The sequence below is a fragment of the Halichoerus grypus genome, chromosome 2 (genome assembly GCF_964656455.1).
Source record: "Halichoerus grypus chromosome 2, mHalGry1.hap1.1, whole genome shotgun sequence".
Classification (NCBI taxonomy): domain Eukaryota; kingdom Metazoa; phylum Chordata; class Mammalia; order Carnivora; family Phocidae; genus Halichoerus; species Halichoerus grypus.
In genome coordinates, this window is record NC_135713.1 from 90,156,174 (window position 1) to 90,171,854 (window position 15,681).

Here is a 15,681-nt window from a genome sequence, read left to right on the forward strand (position 1 = left end):
ACTTAGAGGTTATGTTCAAGTGCTCCTGTCAGTTTACATTCATTCATTCATTATTCTTTCAACAAATATTATTTGAGTGACTCTATCATCTTTCTAACAATTGAGTGATAGAAAGATGAATTAGTTCTGCCCTCAAGCATCTTATGGTCGAGCATGGGTGATAACATATGTATAACATGATTGTGAAGATGTCACTCAACAGGATTATGGAAGTTCAGTTAAAGGAGGAATTACTTCCAGTTGACAGGGTCAGGAAAAGCTCCATGGATGAAGAGGCTATAAATGGGGCCTTATGATTAGTGAGGTTATGAACAACTGGCAAAAGGAAAAGGATATCCTAGGTGAAGGACAGAAAGAAAAAAAAAAAAAGGCTAAAGTTGGGAGCTCAGAGAGCAACAACAAGCAAGAGAAGCGTTCAGTTTGGCTGACTTCTCATTTCAGGTCTGTTGGGTAGGTTGGGGAAGGTGAGGAGATACAAAGAGAAAAGAAGAGTGTCAAAAGCAGCTAATAGGTGCTTATTGCCAAGGACCACCATAGAATCCTCATTTATTTGGAAGCTCTTGTATGAGGCAGACTTTGAAATTTAGGTGTCCTACAACCAACCCACTCTGATGATGCTGGTTCTCTAAGTTCCCATTCTCTTACATTATCTAGTTATTCAGGAATGTACAACATTAAACATGATAGATTCCAGGGCCAAATAATTAACAATAGTTGGAAACATGGACCTTGGAAAGACATGTCCTCATTTTGAAACTGACTCCCAGACAAGACTTCTGGAATTTCAGGTTTGGTTAAGAACACTGAACTTGTATGAAGTTCACTTCTAGGGAGCCTGGAGAAAGTCAGGCATAAATCAGAACCAGCCGATGTGGTGGCCTGCAAACATGCATCCATAGGTCAGACTGGCATGCCCCAGTCCTTTGTGGCTTCAGATGGAAACCATATGAAATGCCAGGGCATTGAACAGTTTTAGCCGTAAGCCTGGCCGGCTCAGTGCCTTCCACCAGCTCTCTCTCAGTGGTTTTATTTCCATTTGATCCTGAGCTTACTGCAGGGTGCCTATCCTGCCCACAGAAAATAAGAAGCTTGAAGAAATAGGTGGGCTCGAACTATTGCACTACCCTCACTGTCCAAACCTATGTTCTATAAAATTTATGACAGATGCTATCACCCCATATTTCCATGTAAATCAGAGGATGAAAGGAGAAGTTTGACTTGTCTGGGCTCCCATTACTGGATTTTTCCAGTTGGCATCAACTTCTGTTCCTAGACAGAATTACGGAAAAAAAAAAAAGAGAAAACGCCTCATCTTACTGAACGGGATGTTTTATTGCAGATTATCAATTATGTTAGCATTTTGATTCACCTGTACAATGGATCCATTTATCACAATTCTGAATTGTGAGTAGTATTTAACTTACAAAAGAATAAAAGCTGTGACGACTAATGCTTTTAGTGCACTTTTTTGCTGAAACAAATCTTTTTTTTTTTTAAAGATTTTTTTAAAAATTTATTTATTTGACAGAGAGATAGCACAAGTAGGCAGAGTGGCAGGCAGAGGGAAAGGGAGAAGCAGGCTCTCCGCTGAGCAGGGAGCCCGATGTGGGGCTCGATCCCAGGAGCCTGGGATCATGACCTGAGCCGAAGGCAGGCGCTTAACCGACTGAGCCACCCAGGCGCCCCGCTGAAACAAATCTTAAGAAAGTTCAGCATTGCCTCTATTGGGACTTTTCTCCTTTATAAAAACTAAAGATGCAAACTTTAAAACCAAATAGATGCTAAAGTGATTCCTATTTGAATACGCTTGATTAGCTGAGGTGATGCTTTGGTGCTTTGTTTAGAAGCATTAGACAGAAAGTCATGTGTAATATGGTTTAATGTGTATTTATTACAACAACTTAAAACACACCTGAGCTCTCTGTCTTCGCTTCCCTTCATAGTAACATGAAAAGTTACTTAGGTCCTAAAATGGTGCTCAAAGAAACTTAAAAAGCACTTTCTATGTCACATGAATAAAATGCACAAGTGAAGGCAATGTGTTTTGATATTGTAAAATAAGTTTGAAAGGCAGGCATCAAAATGAATCTATTTTTAAAGGTCTGCATTTCATATGGAGTGGTAATGTGCGTTTTATTGTTCATTTCCAAGACCCAGTACAAAGGAATAGAATATCCCCCCTTCCACAGGTTGCAACAATCCATTAAATTTCAGACATTTTGGTTCCAATAGGAAAGAGGGAAAAATTTCCTCATATGTGTTCTAATATACCTTATTTCAATATCTAAGATGTCTATCACCATAAAAACCAAAGTATACATTTTTTTTCCCCCAAAGAGATTTGCCTTCTTTGTTTAAGCCACTGGGTTAAAAATGGGGAAAAAAATGAGAAAAAGAAAGAAAGGTGCAATCACTGATTTTTTTTCTTGCAATGTTCCCCAGGAAAGTGGCACCACTGAGTGATATATGCACCCCAGGGCTAGCAGCTGGAGGGCAAAAACCACTTTTTATCCATGATTGACAAATAATACATAATGAGAAGAGAGAGGCAATTCAAGTTTTAAATTTCACTCTTTCTTTGGCTTTTCAGGGCAGCTGGGCACTGCTATTCTCACTTGGTAACCTTTGAGGTGCTGCCAGGAAAGGGGACCCAAGTGACAATTGTTTCTCTCCTCCTACAATCCCCCAAAGCCTCAGTAAATATGTGTGGCTTGCTCTTTCAAAGAGGATCCAGCTGCTAACAATTCTGCCATTTCTCCTTGGAATGAAAATCCTGAGGGTCTGGAAATGTATTGCATGGTTATAATGACCACAGTAGAGTGAGTGAAGCTGAGATTCAAAATCCCTAAAAGTGGCATCCATAAGTGGCGAGTCCATTGGTAGCTGATGAGTAAGCAGTTGGAGAGAGAACAGAGAGTCTATAAGAAGAGAAATCAAATCAGAGCTCTGTCACAAGTGAGCTTTAGAAAGTAATGTTGTAGATATGAAATATTTTTCCATTTCATAATATTAAGACATGTTTAATATAAATAAGTTAGGAAGCACATAAGAGAAAAATCAATGAACTCAAAAACTAGAGATAGCTAATTTAACATTTCTGATCTCTTTTAGATTTCTTTCTACATTTCTGTATCTCTATCTCTATATTTTGTCCATGAGAATACTAATATCCATATCTTCATCTCTCTGTAACTATATCCGCATACATTCCGCACCCCTACATACTTGCATACATATCCTTATATACATTACACACAACTAACAACCTAAGTGGCATCTGATGCAGTCTTCCTAATCCCTCTGCCTTCAACCAAAATTGTTTTCCCCCTGTGTTTCCCATCACAACCACAAATGACAATTCTCTTTCCAAATGACAGATATTGACCAGGCCTAAAATCTTGGATTCATCCTCTACTCCTCTCTTTCTCTAGCACTCTGCTCTAATGCATCAGCAATACCTACTGGCTCTATCTGAAGTATTTATTCAGAATCCAGCTAGTTATCATCTTCTCCGTCCTGCCAACCTGTCCAGCTATCATCATCTCCTGCCTTAATCATTGTGACAGCTTCTTAACTGGTCTCTGTGCCTTGCCTTGGTCTCCTTCCCCTCCAGCACAACGGCAAGGCTGAGACTTACTAAATATAAGTTGGACCATTCACTCTTCTGCACTGAGGTCTCCACTGGCTTCTCACCTCATTCAGAGGAAAATCCAAAGTTTATATAAATGGCTAAATGGTCTCTGAATGAGGATGATGTTGGCATTTCGTGCAAAACAGTTTTTCACTTTACAAAATGTCTTGGAGATTACAAAATCTTTGTTATCTCTGCTCTCCCTAAGTGCCAGTAGAGTCCCAGAGTCATTGTGACAACCAAAGAATATCTTACCGCAACATTTCTAAATACACTTTGAGGAGGCCGCCCTTCCGCCACCCCTGGCTAGAGAGCCATTTTGGCTTCCCTATTCATACTCGTCCCTTAACACATCTCCACCTACTTGCCTTTGGTTTATTCTGTCATAGTCTTGCTGTTTCTGGGGGAGGCTAACAATCTTGCCATCCAGGTGCCTTGAACTTGCTGTTATCTCTACCTGATAGAGATCTCTACCCACCAAGTTACCTCTGTTGTTATAGGTCTTTACACAAATGTCATCTTCCCAGGGAGACAGTCTTCTCACCGATTACTTCATATTTCCCTGCTCTGCTTTATTTTTGTTCCCTAGCACTTCCCACTATTAAAAATATTATCTATTTCTTTATTAATCTCAGTCATTGTAGTCTAGCGTTCTCCCTTTATTAGAATGTAAACACCATGAGGACAGAGTCTTGGTCTATTTTGTTCATAACTGTATCCTCAATATCTAGAGCATTCCTGGCATATAATAGGCACTCAATTAGTAAGGATCACTAAAGATTTAAAAAGCAGAATTATTTTTATGTATTGTATATCAGAATAATTTACTAAATCAGTGGTCTTTATCTTTTTTTATGTCAGGAAACTTTCTGAAAACCCAGTGGAAGCTATGAGTCCTCTCCCAAAGAAAATGCCTATTTGTGTGTATATACGTGCATGTGAGAAATCCAATGCTTTCTTCACAGGAACTTGAAGACAAGATGAGACAACTAACACAGGAGTAAGGTAGATCAGTGACAAGTAAATGACTACTCTTTAAAGAAATTTTGAGGGGCCAGCTTTAATCTGGAAACCATGAGGGAGAACTTAAGTCAGGTCTTTTCCCATTCTGCTTGTTTTCTAGTGGCCTGGAGGAAAGATTTAACTACACACACATTAAATTTGCAGAGGCAGAAATCAAGAAGGGAGATTTCGCAAATCCAATCCCAAAAGACTTCGACAGTTGAAATAATAGGCCAATATAAACACGATGAGGTTTAACAGGGATAAATATGAAGCCTAAAAATCCAACTATGGAAGCACATGATGAGGAAGATGAGCTTGAACAGAACTTGGAGGGTTCCAGTTGACTGCAATCATAATGTGAGTCAACAGAGACTTATAGCTGCCAAAAAAACTAATTAAGCTTTGAGGCTGCATAAATAAAGTTATAGTAATGAAGTGATTCAATACATTTCCGCTATACCTTGTTGGACCAGACAATACCTGTAATGCTATGTCTAGTTTGGGGTGCCAAAAATCTTGATGGAATGTAACAAACCAGAGAAGACTTAACAAACCAGTTATGAGGGCACTACTAACCAGAAACCATAGGTATTTCACCTGAAGAATGGAAGACTTTGAGGTAACATGATCATGGTCTTTATATATTAAAAAGTCTCCACGTGATTATTGTTATTCCAGAGGGAAAATGAAGGACCAATGAGGGAAAGTGACAGTAAATCATCTTTCCTTACACATGAGAGAGAATGCTTGTGCAGCACACATTGTGAAAATTAAAACGGCTTGCCCTCATCAGAGAGCTGAAGGTTTTAGAAAGGAACTTGGTAGGAATGTCACAGAAATAATTAAAGCACTGGATTGTCCTTCTTTAGCGTCCTTCGGGCCATGCAATTCTGTCACCTTCATTGTAGTCTATGAGGATGAGGGGTCTATGAGGGGTCTCCCTACTTGTGTGACCCTAGTAGGTAACTTCACTGGCAATGTCTCAACGTGAAATCCTGTGGTTCAAATGAGTTTTTTTCCCTGTGTATAGAATTTCCCTGTATTTCCATTAACATTCCTGAATGTAACAATTGGCTTAACTTCTGCGTGAGGTTTCCTGCATGAAGAGGGTGAATTACTCTTTCAAGGATGACTGAGAAAATTGCTTTCACCAGGCCATTGTTAAACAGGGCATAGAGCTCTGGGAAGAGGAGATGAATCTTGGGGAGCTTTTTTCTGAAAGAAAAAGGATCAACATTTCTAGGAGGAATTGCAAATGTAAATATATGGCATCCAACAGGTATTACGAATCAGCATAGCCAGCCAGGTGTAGGACAGCAGTGAGTGGTGGCTCACCAGGCAGCCTGGACCTCATTAAAAATGGACAGGTGTGGGGGGCGCCTGGCTGGCTCAGTTGGTTAAGCAGCTGCCTTGAGCTCAGGTCATGATCCTAGGATTCTGGGATCGAGCCCTGCATTGGGCTCCCTGCTCAGCGGGGAGGCCTGCTTCTCCTTCTCCCTCTGCTTGCAGCTCCCCTTGCTTATGTGCTCTCTCTCTGTGTCAAATAAATAAATAAAATCTTAAAAAAAAAACCAAAAAACAAAAAAACCGGACAGGTATTACCAACTCCAGACAACTCTTTCATGTGGTAGGGCAGTCTCAGTGTTGTTAGATTTTCCCATTTTCAGGAAAACCTAGGAATCCAGATTTTTATATGAAATCTTCTGATTTTAAATGCTGGCAAGTAATTCAAATTAAAAACTAAATCACAAAAAGAAACAAGCCCAGTGCTAACACAATACATCTGTGTTTCAGAGAGTTTGTGATTGCAGCTGTAAAATGAGTTTCTGGGTTCTCTCCAAAGTCCACTTCACCTTACAGTGCACCTTTGGTGCCCCAGAAAATCAATTCTCAAACCCAATTAAACACATATTTTTGAGCCTTTAATAAGGGAAAAGCAGTTTGCTAGATATTTGGAAAATCTGAACATGGATAGCTATGATCTTTGTTTCCAAAGTTTACAGCTTTGCAGTCAGGTTAGGACAAACACCAATACAACCATAATTTAAGATTAACATGCAGTTTTATGCGTGGTACAAATACAGTGCTGGGAAGGGAAATACTGGAATCTTGGGAGAGTGAGAGGAAGTTGCACTAAAGAGGACCATCTGTGGTTAGCCACGGAAGATTGTCATAGGTGATAAATGAAGTGGGGAGCCATTCTCAGGGGGAAGAAAGGACATGAGGAAAGGTACAGGGCTAGAAAGAGAGGTATTTCAAGAACTAGCGTTGAAGTAGTTTACCTGTAACAAAGGAGAGGTGTTGGGGATTTGTATGAGAAAACTTCTAAGGGAGGCTAAAGATCAAAGGCCGGCTAAAGAGTCTGATGTAATTCAACAAGCAGTGTGTGAGAGGCAGGATGAGGAAGTGCTATATCACAGAAAGGGGCAAGTATGCCAGGCTTAAGTCTCAACGGTCCTACCAGTCCAGTCGGCAGTGTAGCCCTGGACAAACCTTTTAAATTCCCTACATGCCATTTTCCTACTTGTCTGTGAGGTGTCACCTACTTCAAAATGCGGTGTGAAATATAAATCATACCAGGAAGTCAATTCTTGTCAACCTTGTCAATTAGGTATTATTAGTGATAGGCCACCTCAAAAGGTTTTGGACTAGAGGTAGCGTGTGTGGGAATTGTGCTTCGGGAAAGATTAACTAGCAATTATGCTCTGAATGCACCATGGGACAGGCAAAAAGGCCACTAGGAAGTCAAGTCATTTGCAATATACATATTTTCGAGTACATAACAAAGCGCGTAGAGCCTTCTAAATTGAAAAAGTACAAAGGGCTGGTAAGGAAAAGTAAGTCTCCTCTCTTTGAATGTCCTCTAAGCACCCAGCTGTCTTTCCCAGAGGCCATGGCAATGACCAGTTTTTATGTTTTTTTTCCCAGAGATTATCCACATATTTATAAAAACACACGTATGAACTCTTTCAATTTTGGAGCTCCTTTCACTTCAAATTAGAAGGAGAATTTTAGCCGTGCCGCCATGGGAGCCTGCGTTCCATTTCAAACTGCCACGGCGATAGGAGACTGCAAAATGCTTGGAATGTGCAGGAGCAGCCCTGGGAGGGCACCTGGGGCCGGCCGGGATTTCCAGGTCACCAGAAGGTCCCTGGCTTGCTCCCTCGGGTCGTCTGACCCAGGATTTGAAAAGTATTAACCTTTTAGCTATGAAGAACACTTCTCCACTTTCGAGTTAATCTACGTGTCTGAAAGATGTTGTGTGGTCTCCAGTGATTCATTTCAAGGCCTCTGGAGTTTAAAGATAGAGCTGAGGATGAGAAAGAGAGGTGACGAGTTTCAGCAGTTACTTTCTACAGGGCAATTGTTTTGTAAAACTCCTCGATGCCTTTATTAATCTCTGTGGTTCAGCTCCACTGGATTTGTGCAAGCTTTTCTTTCTCTTTGCCCTGGTCTAAACTTTGGTCTCAACTGGGGTAGTTTCTTTGAGGGTCCCAGTACATACTATGGACACTCCGGTGACTATACTTTCACTCATGCTGGTGCCCCTTCCTAAAATACCCTTCTTTGTCCTCCTTGATTAAGGACTGCTAAGTCTGCAGAGTACTCAGGTTCGTTTTATGCCAGGAAGGCAGAATACTTTAGTAGCCAAGCAACGACACTGTAGGAATTGACTATATGTGCTCAATGCCTAATCCTACCTTTCAACTTTGGGCAAGTTAATCTCTCTAAGCCTCAATTTCTTTGTCTGTATAATATTGATGATAACGATTGGAATTTATAGGGCTGTTGTGAGATTAAATGATATATCATTAAATATATTGGGTACATGGGGAGTGTTTAATAGATGTTAATGTGACGGTAAAGATTCTGCAATTTCTCTGAAGCACATGACTTTCCTTCTCTGGTCTTCTCTACATCAATATGCCCTGAGTCACAATGTAGTGGTTAGTTAAATGCTATCTTTTATTGTTTACTAATCATTTCTTATATTTTTTGGATTGACGCCCTCAAATAGATTTTAAATTCTTGAAGCACAGGAACTATGCATTTCATTATAATTCTTTCTGAGCAGACAGTGCCTGTTGCATAAATATTTAAATAATCAACTGCAATAAAAACTGATTATTTTTCAAACTAACAATTGTTTTAGAGAAAAGTCCAATTGCCTCTTTGGGATAAAGATTGGGAAGCACTTTAAGAACAATTATAGGGCAGTGAACAAAAAGAAATTCTAAAATAAAATGAATATTTCCTACTCTGACGCAGTCATCAAGGCCCAAAATACTACTTCTAGAAAATCTACATTTGGATCCATTACAGCTCTGGAAATCCTAATTTCTCATTTTTTAAAAATCATGGTGAACATTACCAGTTGCATATAAATCTTCTTGTCAGTAATATCTCATTTCCAGCAAGGTTCTTTTTTGTTACTGGATTCTGGACAGACCACTGGCTGAAATCAATCCATAGATCACAGTAATATCTAGCATTACAGAACTCTTAATACCATACCACTCCTGCAGGCCTATCCCAAAGCTGAGAAATCTAATTTTTCTTGTTTAACATTAGTTTGCAAGCAATCTTTTGGTTTACATTTTTAAGAGGCAATATGCGCCATTATATGTGCATGAAACATATTTGCACAGGCCTGTTTTACTATACTTGGACTTAACCCAGCCATTAAAGTTTAATCTTGTCCATGCCATGTGACATGGTGGCTTGCCAACAGTGTAAAAATTTCATAGCGGCAGCCGATTTATTTAATACTTAAAACATTTGTACTTTTCTTACAAGGGCATATCAGAAGGAGTATTTGTGTTTTAGGATCATAAAATTCAGTTAATCTGTCTTAGAAAAATGAATGGGTAGATATTGGAAGAGGGAGAGGACACTGATGGCTGTCTCCACAGAAGTATGTGTTCTCCACTTCTCCTCCCCAAGAGAATCCCAATTTTGTTTTACTCATCCCCCTCCTACTATGCAGCCAAGTACCACAGGGAAAACTGACGTAGGGTGGCCACAGTTCCACCACTCTACTGCCTCAAACATTGCTACACAAGTGGGCATGCAACCCAATTTTAACCAAAAACACACAAAAGGGAGCTTGCTGGGGATTTCAGGAAGTTTTCTCTCTTTTATGAGAAAGTTCTGAAAGCTCTTGTTTTTTTCCCTCAAGCCTGTGGTCATTCGTTGTGGTGGGGTTTGTATCTTCTGAAGCCATCCTGCTCCATTCTAAGGATCACATCCTGAGTGGGACAGAGCTGAGAGAACTGTAGGGAAATTCAATCAGAACCAATGGATAATTCCTCCTTCAAAGTTTACCTTACCACTGAATTTCCAGGTATGCAAGCCAGTAATTTCCCCAATGTTTCATCCATTTTGAGTTTTCTATTGCTTGTGACTGAGGGCATGCTAAATGATACAGAAAAATTCTGAATTTATGCATATAAGCACGTTGTTGAAGTCATCACCACCTAATATAAAGATTTTGGGGTGTCTTTTAATGAATCCATTGGAATTACAAGCAAGTTTCTCACCTTTATATTTGTAACTACTGTATTTCAATCCTACATTTTTGGATGGTAACAAAATTAAAAGGAGACAGAAAAAAACACGGCATTAATTGCCAATGATGATTATTTAATTAAACATTATCTTGATTTAGTTGTTGAGATACATTCAAGGAAATAGATCCATCCCATAAATAAAAAGGAATCCTCTAACCTTTAAGAATCAAAATCAAATTGATTTTGATCAATTTGACCTGATTTTAGAAATGTGTATAAATTCAAGTCGATTGAGGTTTGAAAGCTAACCTTGATTCCTATCCCTTTTCAATGATGTCAAATATTTTCACAAAGCAATGCCTTCCTACCTCATCTGTGACACCAGTGATACTCTAACCATTTGTTGATCAAGAAAATTCATAATAGAATTCAGTAAAACTTTTTAGTAAGTTTTAAATTTATTTGTTATGAGACTGAAAACCTAGAGACAAAAAAGATGGAGTCATATAACAATATAAGACATATTGTTTATCCAGTTCAAAGAACTACTTCATATATATCTGGATTCAAGGACCTTGCAAAAATTCCAAGGTGTCCAAGAGGTAGAATGTAAATGACCAGAGGAAAGGTTTCCATGTGTGTTCAGCATTTTATGTGTGATGAAACCTATATTGCTTTTCATTTTCTTTCCTCCAAAAAACTTTGATCTACATATTATCATTTGCTGAGCATTCCTGGGAGAAGAGAAATCAGCATAATGTGAAATGCTGGGAGCAATGATTTATGCAACACCTCTATTGTGGCCAAGAATTTTACATTTGTTATCTTACATAAGTTTCATAACAATCTTTGTTTTACAGATGAGGAAACTGAGGCCTAGAGAAACTAGCTTGCTGAAGCTCATTGAGCTAGTAATTGGACGACTGGGGCCTTAAAGCCAGGTCTGGACGCCTCTAGAGCCCATGCTTAACTCTGATGTCATGCTACTGGAGAGTACTAAATCAGTCTAGATGTGGTGAAGACAGGAATTCAGAGCTCTTGAATTCCAGACTGGCCCACACTTGTCTCACCTGGCTAATCAAACTGAATGCAGCTTCAGAATTAGAGAATCTGGTAGAGTGAACCCACTGCAAATTTGCAGTAGCGTAGAGATGCCTGGATTCTTAACACAACTCTGCCATTTACTGTCCATGGAACCTTGCATACCCTATTTACCTTCTCTGAGCCCTTATTCTATTTCTTTAGCGTGGAAAGAATAAAATTTCACTTCTTATGTCATAGGTTTTGAGGAGTAAGCCAAACTGTATATACTATAAAGTATGCATTATCATTATTTTGTGATTTTCTCATCTCAGCTACTGCTTTTTCACACCTGGTAATACAAAATTGTTACAATGAGAGACATTTATTGTTATTATTGCTGCCACTGCTACTGTTGTTGTTAATCCTATATAAAGAGACCGGATTGACTATTCATTAATTGGGAAGGGGGTTAGAAAAAGGAAAAAAAAGTTCCAGGGCTCATGCTTATTGGGAGCACCTGATAATCTAGTACTAGAATGAGACTTTGGAACTGACCTCAACAGAATAGCCAAAGGGCTGTGCCACCATGAAACTTAGAAAACCCTACATTAAAAAAGGAGCACTCTAGACACCTGGGTGGCTCAGCCAGGTAAGCGGCTGCCTTTGGCTCGGGTCATGAGGTCCTGGGATTGAGCCCCCCATTGGGCTCCTTGCTCAGCGGGGAGTCTGCTTCTCCCTCTGCCTGCCGCTCCCCTGCTTGTACTCACTCTCTCTCTCTGATTTAAAAATAAATAAATAAAATATTTTTTTAAAAAGGAGCACTCTATTTCAATTTTCTGATTTGTGAGATGTAGAGCGGATTTTAATAGATGTCTTCGCTTACCCTCTCAAAAAACTGAAAATAAATCTTATTAATGTGGTATATTCATTGGATAGTTTAATTCTCTTTCAACACTTAAATGAACAAAGGACTTATTTTTATGACTGTAGAATTCCTTAAAAAGGAAAAATTATGGAGAAATTTACATGTAAAACAATTGAAAAAGTAGAAAATGAAACCGTATTTACAAAGCCAATTAGAAAAATCCATTAATAAAGATATCCCATCAAAGTAATGAGTTCCCAATTTAATGGATTCCTTACTACAAAGATACTCCAAGTGCAATGTTAATATGTTTATTTTTTAATGCTAATGTTTCAGATTAGCATTAGGTAGATTTTTCTAGGATTCAGTGCAGTCAGTCTAGGTCCCAAATACCAGCCAGTTAGGGATATGGTTTTTGGATTTTCATCATGCAAAAAAAATAACATGCAATAATAGAAAAAGCTCTGATCTGGGGCGCCTGGGTGGCTCAGTCGTTAGGCGCCTGCCTTCCACTCAGGTCGTGATCCCGGGGTCCTGGGATCGAGCCCCGCATCGGGCTCCCTGCTCTGCGGGAAGCCTGCTTCTCCCTCTCCCACTCCCCCTGCTTGTGTTCCCTCTCTCGCTGTGTCTCTCTCTGTCAAATAAATGAATAAAATATTTAAAAAAAAAAAAAAAAGAAAAAGTTCTGATCTAAGACACAGAAGTTCTAGGTTCTAGTACTTATCGGCTTCATGAAAGTAACTATGTAACATACTACATTTGCAGATTTCAATTTTATCATCTGTTACATGGAAAAATACATGTTTGGTTTTCTTAAAGGTTATTGTAAATGTAAAACACAATGGGTTCCATAGTGCTTGGTAAATTGTAAATACCAACTTAGAATTCTACTAATCACCTTCCCAAAATATTCTGTGCATATGTTTAATTATTCTTTTCATAATATGAATCACTGTTGAAGTTTTAAGAAAACAAAAACCCTACTTGCTCTTTTATGACGGCATTCTGAATGGGATGCGTACTAATGCTTGTAACATGGCCGAATCAAATGGCTAATTTCTCTCTGTTTTTTTTTTTTTAATTTTATTTTATTATGTTATGTTAGTCACCATAAAATACATCATTAGTTTTTGATGTGGTGATCCACGATGCTCTCTGTTTTTGTTTACAAACCCATATAACATAAATTATTTGGAAAACTGGTTTTAGAATCAATCTATTAGCAGTTCATACTATTTGGCTGTTGCTACTTAAGGAAACCCTTAAGTAAATCCTCTGAACGTGTATGGTAATAATGCTAACTATATCTAAAATTTATACTAATTTTAACATTTCTTTATACATATTCTGGGATAACTATATTCAGTCTTCATTTAAAAAAAGACTCATAACTACTTTGAGCATTAAAATATTTTCATTATTTCTTCAAAAACAAAACAAAAATAAATTAGTAAACCTTTTCCCTTTCTCCATTCTGGCAGGCTATCATGTGAACTGAAATATGGATAAGGAAGCATATCTGGGGGCACCTGGGTGGCTCAGTCGGTTAAGCATCTGCCTTCGGCTCAGGTCATGATCCCAGGGTCCTGGGATCCAGCCCCGCATCGGGCTCCCTGATCCACGGGGAGCCTGCTTCTTCCTCTCCCACATCCCCTGCCTGTGTTCCCTCTCTCGCTGTCAAATAAATAAATAAAATCTTAAAAAAAAAAAAAAGGAAGCATATCTGGTTCTAATTTCTGAACTCAACTCCAGATGTTGTTTTCAAGGTTTGCCTTTTCTAAAAAAAAATTAACTTTTATGAAGACATCTCAGCCCAAAGGGTGAAAAATGGCTGCAGATTAAAATTTTTAATTTTATATTTTACTATTAAACCATGCATATGAGGGAAGAACAGCTCCAGTAAATGATCCATAATGACCAAAGAGACATTTTCAGTGTAAATATATTATATAGATCTTCCTCGACCTACTATGGGGTCACATGCTGGTAAATCCATCGTAAATTGAAAACATCATGAGTCAAAAATGCATTTAATACACCTAACCTGCCAAATATCATAGCTTAGCCCAGCCTACCCTTAAATGTGCTTACAACACTTGTAGTACCCTCCAGTTGGGCAAAATCATCCAACAAAAGTTTACTTTATAATAAAGTGTTGGGTATCTCATGTAGTTTATTGAATACTGTACTAAAAGTGAAGAACAAAATAGTTGTATGGGTACAGAATGGTTGTAGGTGTATCAGTTGTTACCCTTGTGATCGCGTGGCTGACTGGGAGCCACAGCTCACTGCCCCTGCCCAGTGTCACCGGGAGTATGGCACCACATCTTGCTAGTCCAGGAAAAAGATCAAAATCCAAAACTCTAAGTATGGTTTCCACTGAATGTGCCTCAATTTCACACCACTGTAAGGGAAAAAGCTTGTTAAGTTGAACCATCATAAATTGGGGACTGTCTATATACAACGTTCATATATTGTCAAACATAGAATATGGGATGAGAAGTTTGCCCAAAATGGAAATGCCGTGTTCCTTAAAAAGACCCTGCACACTGCAGGGGTAGAGAGAGGACCTTGAGAAGAACTTGTTATCACAGGAGCCTTGGGAGACACTCAGTCTGGCAGTCTGCATTTGCTCTGAAAGCTTGTCCTGGGGACAAAAGTGAGTCACGTGTAACTGCTGAGTATGGGGAACTCCAACCATTCATGAAATTTAAAAAATGTTTACCTTTGGGGCGCCTGGGTGGCTCAGTCGTTAAGCGTCTGCCTTCGGCTCAGGTCATGATCCCAGGGTCCTGGGATCGAGCCCCACATCGGGCTCCCTGCTCAGCGGGGAGTCTGCTTCTCTCTCTCCCACTCCCCCTGCTTGTGTTCCCTCTCTCGCTGTGTCTCTCTGTCAAATAAATAAATAAAATCTTTAAAAAAAAAAAAAAATGTTTACCTTTTAAACAGTCATTTCCAAGCTGTGTCCCAAAGGTCTTTTCCAGACTTTTTATAGTTGAAAGGAAATAAAATTTTTGACAACTGCAAGTAGGCTATTAGCCCAAACAGAATTGCCAAATGTTGAAATACCTATAGTTACTCCCAAAGTAATGGGAAAACCCACGATATACTACTGTCACGCTTTCTTTAAAATAAATTTTATGGATATGCATTTTTATTTATTTATGTTACAATGACATTCTGTGAGCTATATCTTATTTGAATATAAAGAAAAGGAGATGAGGATGGTGAATAGGGTTGTAAACTAAGAGTTGGTATCTCCTAACTTATCAGTTCAACAAACATGTATTGACAGCTTAATGTATAGCAAGTACGTAGCCATGGAGATCCAAGATATATATGTAAAACTCAGAAACTATAAATAAAGAGACAGAAGCAGGAAATAATTGCAATAAAATGTCATAAGAATTCAGAGAACTGAATTGACTTACATTCACTTGTCATTCATTTAGCTGTGTTTGTTGATCACCTGTTATATGCTGGGCTTCAGAGATACCAAGGTGAGCAGGCCTGACGCAGACCTTCCCTCTGAGAGCTTACATTTCCAGTTGTCCACGTGACAACCCAGATGTTACACCTGCATATCAAAAACACCTCATGTGAAATTGGAACTTACTATTTCTACCCTGAAGTCAACTCTTCCTCTG

At 38.9% G+C, this 15,681-nt stretch overlaps 1 long non-coding RNA gene across 1 annotated transcript in view; it reads right to left on the bottom strand.

The window, feature by feature from the left end:
* LOC118519579 (uncharacterized) overlaps positions 1-15,681 on the bottom strand; it is a 49,557-nt gene that overhangs the window by 27,059 nt on the left and 6,817 nt on the right. Inside the window, exon 2 of the long non-coding RNA XR_013445338.1 lies at positions 15,466-15,611. This is a non-coding gene — a long non-coding RNA (uncharacterized LOC118519579). The remainder of the gene's footprint in view (positions 1-15,465; positions 15,612-15,681) is intronic.